Source organism: Apteryx mantelli, chromosome 5 (assembly GCF_036417845.1).
Source record: "Apteryx mantelli isolate bAptMan1 chromosome 5, bAptMan1.hap1, whole genome shotgun sequence".
Classification (NCBI taxonomy): domain Eukaryota; kingdom Metazoa; phylum Chordata; class Aves; order Apterygiformes; family Apterygidae; genus Apteryx; species Apteryx mantelli.
The window spans coordinates 18,986,854-18,996,134 of NC_089982.1; positions in this window are offsets into that span (position 1 = coordinate 18,986,854).

Here is a 9,281-nt window from a genome sequence, read left to right on the forward strand (position 1 = left end):
AGAACTTAAAATTAAGATAGCTGTGTCTCAAGTCTGAACATTATTCCAGTTAAATTAACTTATTTGGGACTCCAGGTATTATATCTGGAAGAGAAAATGTCTGTTCACTACCCTTTTGTGCTGAAGGAAGAACTCATCAAGGTAAGGCACCTGATGCAAGCTTCATTGTGGTTCATGGTAAGGATTTTCACAAGGCTGTGCTCCAAGCAACGGATACTAATATGTTGGTTTTAAATATGGTGATGTTGAATATTTTACATGTTCTAATATTGCACAATGTTAATTAGCTTTCAGTAGACCAAAAATCTGTACTGTTACGTATTTCAAAGTTTCTGCAATATCTGACTAGCCTATAGTTTTTGAATCTACCAGAAAACAGGGAAGGGGGAGTGCATTTGAGACGTGCCATGGGGAGCATGGGTATCACTGAATAAAAGATAAAGCTGGTGTTTTTGAACGGGAAGAAACAGTCTTTCTTGGAAACAGAGGTGGAACCTCATTTGAACAAGTGTCCAAGAGATCATTAGATACTTGGCACAATCAAAAATAGCTAAAGTCCTACAAGAATCCAAATACCAGTCTCTGGTTTTGGGGTTTTTTTGGGTCATTTTTAAAGTACTTATTTTCATGTTAATGAGACAGTTTCCCATAGGTGTGCCTATTTATGACTTAAATTATTTTATTTTCTGAATGCAGACAGGAAAAGTCCCACAGATGCAGCAAAAATCTTCTGTCCAGCATAGAACTAGGCTTCACAGGAAGAAAATGATTTACAGAAGCAATGGAGAGAAACAGCAAACTTAGTGTGGTATTTATATGCATCGTGGCATTCGGTTTTCTTGGATGGTCCAAACTATGGAAAGTAAGTTTTGTGACAGGTTGCTTCATAGGTTGTGGGTATTCTGATGACACTTTGTTTATCCGTCACCCTGAAACCTTACCAGCCGGTGAGACTGCATCCCATTCGTAACACAGCTTTTTGCCCTGGTCACTGTCAGTATAAATGGGCTCTTATTTCTTTTCCTCTCAGGAGCATAGAGCCTTTCTCATGGCTAAGGATGGAGTTACCTTACTATGAATAGTAAAATCTGAACTATGCTTGGAGGTGAACTGATGTTTTCTTTATTGTAAACTGAAGAGAAACATGAAAAAAACATAAGCAGCATATTTTTAACAGCTAACCATGGCTGATTTGCTACTGATTAAATTACCGTTCTGTGCTGTGTACTTTGCTCTAGAAATGTGAGTTCAATTATATTAATGTTTAGATATGTTATTTTGTTAATGCATAAACGGTATGGAATGAATAGGGCCAAGAAGTTTGTAAGCAAGGTGACTGGACATTGTGATTCTGGTAAGTGAGCAACGGTGGGTTTGTTTCCAGCAGCTTGTTATGCTAGGAACTAGCTTGATGTACAAGATGCAGGCCTGTATACTACTGGTCTTTGTCAAGTGTCTGGCCCCACTGGGACTGTCTGGGTGAGCAGGGCAAACAAAACGTTGTCCTAACATAGTCATAATTTTCCATTGTCTTGCCAGTCTGACTTAATGTTACCCCTGTAGCCAGTAATGCTGGAAAAACTAAGTTTATAATTAGGAACAGATGACCAAACCGAACTGCATTCCTCAGTATGTTAGTTATCTGTGGGTATGAGTATCTTTGTTTTCCCTTGTTTCTTTTTATCCTTATCATGTTAATTATCTGCTTCTTCAGTGAGGACCTTTCAAGAGGTGTTAATATTGCCATATTTAGGCATAGGTAGTAATGTACAAAGGGCATTCCTGGGTATGAACGCTGTGGCCCCTAGGTTTTCTTTGTGGCTTAATCTTAACAAAAAACCTGGAGGCAGTGTAAGTATTATTCTGTTAAACCAATCTTTCTATTTATGAAAGTTACACATGTTGTCAAAATCCCCTATTGATTATTTGTACAACACATGCAAAATGATTCATTCGAAGGGCTGCAATAAATTGTAGATTGGTGCTTTCTGTTTCTGATTAGTGCTTGAATTTTCAGTTAACTGGTAGGTCTCTCATTTCTAAAGGGAATGTTGATAAGCAGAAATGTCTTTTTATTTGCTACCTTCCTAGGTGACATGCCATTATAATGCAATGCTCTGTCTTGTAACAAGAAGCAGATATTGCCCAGGGTGTCAAGTGCACAAGTGTGTACATATGTAAATTTATGGGCTTTTAGTGGTCTGCATTGAAATGGCCAACAGCTGATTTTATAATGGGTTTATATGCGTATTAGCTTGGCTAGGCACTATCAGTGTCAGCTATTTTCAGTCAAGATTTTGCTTTAGGATTAGTAATTTACCCTGCCTATGATTATCATTCCTAACTTTTTTTTTAAGAGTATTGGGCTAGAAGATCATTGCTTAAAAAAATGTAACTGAACAGCTGAAGTGATGGTTTTAGAATTATCCTGGTGCTTAGCTGCTTAGTTGTCAGCAGAAAGAAGAGCAGAGTTCAAAATTTTCTTTAAATGTATCAAAGTACTGCTATTGTTTTTGTCTAGGAGCATTTGCCTGGTATACCGTCAGACTCCTGATGTAGTCTCAGTCTGAGCTCCTGTAGTTCCATTTTATTGCTTCTTTTGCTTTTTTAAAAAAGGAAAGACTAGATATGGTATGTGTACCTCTACATATCTAGTTTGAAAAGTTTTATTTATTTGCGTCTTTAATAAAAGGAAGCAGACCTCAGAACTTTCCACGCTCAAGCTTCCACTTAAACTACCTGGCTTTCATGGTTTCAGTTCAGTAGCTAGCCCTTAGCAAGTTTCAGCTTATTACAACTGTCATTAAAAGACACTAGATTTTCTAAATGAATAGTAGATTAAAGTTGTATGTAAGTGGTAAAACTGAAACCAGGTTCATTCTCTCTTTGATTATAGCTTTTATTTACTCAGACATTTAATGAAATAATGAAGTGTCCCATTCTGCACTCCTGTCCTTGAAATGAATGTTTAATGAAGATAACCTGTATTCTGAAAATTCTCATGATCAGCCTCATGTATAAGGAAAAGTATTTAGGATAAGGTTATAATAAACTCATAAATAAATGTTTATAAAGAAGGTAATAATAAATAAACCTTTATAAACCTTTATTAATAAACTAATAAGCCTTTCACTCAGGTCATTTTTGAGTGAAAGTAGAATGGGGTTTTAACTTCGTGTGTGTCAGGTGGTATATATCTTAACTTGTAACTCAAAATTATTTTAGACTTAAGTGTTTAAATTTCTCACATACTTTCTTTTTTCAGAGGTGCTAGTGGAGATGCTCTTTTTATGCAAAGTGGGTGATACTATTTGAGGTTTTCTTGTTAACTGATTAATAAGTTAAATAAACTGATTAAATAATGTGATTCTAGAGGTTAATTTATTGACTAACGCTATGCTCTTTCCCTTTTAGACTATTTAGACCTGTTTGTTGCAGGTCTTCTATAAGTTTGTACAGCACCAACTGTGATGGAGACCTTGAAACAGGTTGGATAAATGACATTGTGATACTTTTAATGGATAGTACTACTAATTCTATCGCTAAACTAGTTTTTTTAGTTTTTTAGTATCATTCAGAAACATGAGTCTGTTATGTGAGCTGAAATGCACCTTAAATTAGTCTTGTTAATTGATTGCAGTCTGTGAGCAACTGATCTCCACTGTTCCTACTTTAGCTCTTATTTTCAGTACATGGCACTGCCCCTGTCTTTGCCTAGTAGCTTGCCTGTATTGCTTCAGCAGTTTTACTGTTATATTCATTGCAATAAATTTATCATTCTCCCTTGAGTGTATTGTTTCCCTTGAGCTTAAAGATTTAGAATGGCACTTATTCAGGATATATGAAGGTTGAAATCTGTACTGAGGATAATGGCAACCTCTCAATGATGTTGAAGATGACAGATTTTCATCCACAGACTTTACATAGCTGAAACCTGACTGCCTAATTATTATTTTTTTCTTTTATCCAGAGCCCCTTCTATATTTGGACTCCATTGTTGTGGGTATTTGAAGAATTTTAAGATCTGTTTTAAGGAGCTTCTGTTTTAAAAACACCTGAGTTAGTGTCAAATGTCAATACTAATGTTTGGGTTAAATTGATCTTCTGAGAGGTTGTGTAAAAATTAGCTAGCAGAATCTGTATACAATATTGCAGTTGTGACCTCCAGATCAAAAGAGAGGAAAAGCTCTTGAACTGTTCTATGTATTTTGGACTTGAGCAGTGGTAGAAATCCTATGCATTCTGTAAGTTGCTAAAGTAGACATGCACACAGCAGAAAGGAAAATGGGCATGGAGTGTGGAACTAGAACAAAAAATATTAACCCAGAATGAGCTCTTTGTACATTCACAGACATGCAAGTGAGCTGGGTCATGGCTTGCGTAAGTACCGAAGCATAATAATACAGTGCTAGCCTGGAGAGATGTACCAAGTGTGCCCAAATCAAATAGGACAGATGCTCGCAATGCAGACTTCATTCTTTTAGTGCTAAGGAAGCATTTCATTAGCAGGTCATAAGATACTGCACCTATATATGGCACAAGGAGAAGTAAGATGTATTGCAACTCAGTTTTATTGGACTTGCCATGAAAATCTTGTAAAAAGTATACACTACCCACTGATGAAAATGCATAGAAACCACCTACAGAGAACAACCATAACTGGTTCTCAGTTAAAAAGTCTGAAGCTGGAAAATGCTGCTGATGTGATGGCATCATGCTGATGTGATATCATTTGTTTGCCTTTTTAGACCCTATACACTTCCTCTGCCAGCTGTGGTTTATGTTTAGTTTGCAGCAAGTATATTGGAGTGTAGAAATAATTTATTACTCATAATGTTACTGCTGGTCTTGCCTTTCTCTTTTTTCTTCTCATCCCTTCTTTTCAGTATGTGTCGTCTTGAATTCGGTATCCATTCATCAACACTAGCGCCCTATGTGGTTTTTGCAAATTGGTGAGGATTGAGTCACCTTTTTTTTTTTCTGAAAGAAAAAAAAATCTCTATTTTGTCTGCTTTCAAAATCAGAGTGCAACTAGATGAATAGTGAAGCCAAACAGGAGCATCTTATTTATGTGAGAACTAAAATAATTTTAATAATCTTGTTATGATATACATGGCCATGAAATCTGGAAAAACTACAGCTTGTTAATTGCAAAAGCATTAGAAATAGATGCAGCACCCAGAAGAAGAAAAGGCATTTCTGCTTCTTAGCTGTGTTCACTTCCTGTGCCATAACCAAGGTCTAATTTTAGAAACTGTTCTTAGTCAGTATTTCGGAGCACTTTAACCCATCAAAAATTTTGGTTCATCTTAAAATTCTTATACTTTCATCAGTCCTAAGTAATTGTTATTTTATCTTTCTAATAATGTGTTATGATAGCTCCCATTTTTCTTTTTCTCTCCTCTCTCGGTGCTAGTTTTCCAGCCCATATTATCACTTTGGGTGTGTTGGAATAGCATTCCATGCATGTTTTTAATTGTGAACAGCTTTTCTGAGTGTAAAGTGTCAATTTAAAATAACATGCCAGTGTACTTAAAGTGCCCCTTATTCTAATATGTCATTTTTGTCATTTCTAACATTTTTACGAGTTTGGTTTGCTTTTGGTTGCTTTTGCTGCATTTAATGTTCTAACCTTTGATTTTTCATTATAATTTGAATTGGAGGTTTTAGAAGGAATTATTTTCAAATTTATTAAAATAAAGTTACCCTACTCTAAACTGTTACCAACATCACCCTCTATTGGAGCTAAAATGCCTTCAATTATAGCAATATAATTCTAAGTTATATTCAAGAGAAATGCAGTCATCCAATAATGGACACAAGAAACAAAGGGAAATCAACACCGGGATAGGAAAGAAATAAAGAGTAAAAGACATGTCTAGGCAAAAATATGAAAGTAAATTAATCTTGTGCCAAGGGACAGAAAGCTCACAGTTAGCTTTCCTTTATCTTGTGCATTGTCTTGATGCCCAGCTTGATGTGTTTCCCAGTTTCAGTGGTTTTTCCTTAGGCTTGCTGTAATTTTATCGTTCACCCTATAACAGTAGCATGTCAAAGACTTTAGCATGACTCCAGTTACAGGTGAATCAAGAAGTCATTCCGGAAGGATTAAGGATTGATATGCCAGGATAAACGTTGACAAAAAGATGTTGCAGGTATGGAAAAGGAGAGAGAATTTTTGTGGTTTTAGAGCTTGAATTGGGAGGTGAGACTTGATTCTTAAGGAGGCTACGCAGTTACAGGGAATCATCAGTTTGGAAGGCTTCCAAGAGGACTTGCTCCATGCTTTTCCCAGGGACAGAAGTGAGGGCAACCTGCCTTCAGTTCCCTGCATTGTCCTTCTTGCTGAAGTCTTTGGGGATCCTCCCCAATCTTCATGACCTTTCAAAGGCAATAAAGAGCATGTCAGCCAACTCTCTCAGTACTCTCAAATACAGGCCATCTAGTTCTAGGGACTTGGATGGGTTAGAGAACAGCCTCAAAGTGGAGGAAACAGGCTGTGGCTGTGATATGATGGACAATGTTAAACATGGAGTGAGTGTATTTTCTTGCCTATCAAATAAACACGAAGTCTAGAATTCTGTTTTAATTTACTGATTAAAAGGAAAAAAAGGTAATGGAGTAACTACTCCACTAAAGAACTGATTTTTATAATACAGACTAGTCTAATATTTTCAAGACAACTGAGGTACTTTTGGTGCAGGCATGTGGAGTGGAGCAGTGGGGTATAAATGTGGAAGAGGGAAGGGTGAATTGAATGGAGGATGGTTATCTGAGATGCTCCAGCTGTGGAACTCACTCCCTCTAGCAGTTTGCTTTCCCTCTTTCCCCCTACCCACAGAACATATTTGGAGAGAGGTTTTTCATCTGGCGTTTCCTGGGCTGTGGATCATTTCTGGGTTATTTGTGGCTGTTTGGATTGATAGATGAAAGGGTTGCTTATGTGGTTTTTGTGACAAGCTGACCTACTATTTGGTTGCATTCAGTCTACAAAAAAATACATACTAAAAACATACAGCAGTCAAGAAAATCATGTTAGCGATTTTAACAGCTTTTGTACAAAGAATCCTGTTATTTTGCAAAGCAAATACAAGAATGGTGGCCTGGGGTAACATAACCAATTTAGTACTTAATGTAGAACTCCGGTGTACCAGTAAGTTTGCAAACTTAAGTTAGTGATCATATTTCTAATATGCGTGTTTCTTTGTGGCATCTGCATTTAGCCAGTGGAATTCCTTGTGGCAAACTATCACTGAGCCAAGATTTAAAACAAGGGTTTAAATAAAGTTTTTTTTTTTTTTTTAAACAAGGATAACGAAGTTATCTGCGATTACAGTAGCCAACAGGAAAGAGTTGTGGGTGATGGAAGCCTCATGTTTTAGAACTTAGGCCAACACCTTTCAGCCAACCGCTACTCGCTAAAAACATCCTAGTTCCTCTCTCTGAGGCCTCCAGTCTGGACTGCTGTTGGAAACCAGAAAAAGCAAAGTTCTGATTCACTGTTGCAAATCCCATGTGTCTTTGTTTGTCAAGGCACTTTTAATTGAGGTCAGCAGTGACGGACTTCTTAAAATTAACTTTTATTCAGTTAATTCTTAAATTACTACAAGGTTATTGAACTGCACATCTTCTGGTTATTACAGTTTTTTAACAACTAATGTTATTTTTCATGTACCTCCGTATAAATTGTAGATTACATTCATGAATAGATACTAGTTTTCATATGCCTGCTGTGTTATAGTCCCTGAGCTATGATATATATATTGCTGTGGTTCAATATAAACTTGGATTGCATAATAGACTGGTAATAACTCCCGGTGTATTTTATTGACATTTCTTTCTCAAACAAAATCACTTAGAATAAACTATAGACAACTCAGGCAGCCTAAGAGGCCAGTAGCTGTAGTAGATATGTGTAGTTTTGCACATTGCTTTTACAGGCTTTTAGCTAATTTTCTAGAAATAGCTAATACTTGGCACCCATGAAGGTTGTTTTTATTCATCTGGCATGTTCCCATTCAAATACCCATTTAATGCGGTCACCAACTATAGAAATAGTTAAACAATACTGTAAATGGACATGTTTTCTTTGTTGCGTTGATTGCTGACACACTGAATTCTTTTCATTAAGTAATTTGACCGCAGGCATCTCTTTACTTTGGAAAAAGAAGAGAAAAAAAAGCCCTTGCAAATAGATTTTCTCTCAGTTTTCATGTTTGCACTGCTTATATAGGGGGATATAATTAGGGTTGCAGGATAAATTACCTGAGGTACTGGATGAAAATCAAGATTAAAATAAACATTTAATTCCTCTTTTTTGTATTTGACCATTACACACAAACATCTCGTTATAAATAGGTGCATCACCCACTTTGCAATAACATTTCATGTTCAAAGTATGAATCTGGAAAAGAAAATGCTATTTTAAGTGGTTTAAAGCAATTATGCAATTTGAAACCTTCAGTTAGTTTATGAATCTGTATTACAATTGGATTACTTTTATATGCTCTGTAATAAGTACCAGAAAGCCATCTAAAGTAAAACATGTTCCAGCTGAAGAATCCTTACTGAGAGAATTTGCAATTGCAGCTGTTTTTAGCATTTGACAATCTTACATTAGCAAGATATCTGTATACAATTAGTACACACAATAGCTACTTTACAAGAATAAATAAATGCTATTGCCATGTATACCATCAATCTGGAGGACATTTACAAATATAATTCATTTGATGTTAGCACTTACCTTGCTTGAAAGAAACAGGAGTCTCAAGTTATCCTCAAGTTCTGAGGATGACACAGCAGGATTCTGACATGTAGACATCTACTGTGCTTATTTTATCAGAAGTTTTTAAATCTTTCAGGATTGTCATTACTATGCAGCTGAGTTTGAAGAATGCTAACTTCTTTTTGAAGGTCATCTGTTGACCATGAAAATGTAGGCGTCCACATGCACCAAATTGCTATGACTCAATATCTACCTCCGTCTACAGAAAAGAGCCAACATGGTGAAAAAAGCTGTAGGACAATATTTGTAATTATTGCTCTCAAGGTATTTTAGGACAGTAATACTTTATGACTAGGTGATCAAATTGAGGAGACTTGTACCTTACATGAAGCAGAACAAGTTTTCTGTAAGTGCTGTTTGTCTCTCCTAAGTGTATGCATCTTCCACATGTAGGGGAAGGGTATAAAATACCCTTCTTTACTGAAAAATATTTTAGTTTTAACCAAGAAAATCAAAGCTGAAGTTGACACCCATGAAGCTGAGTAGGAGGAAA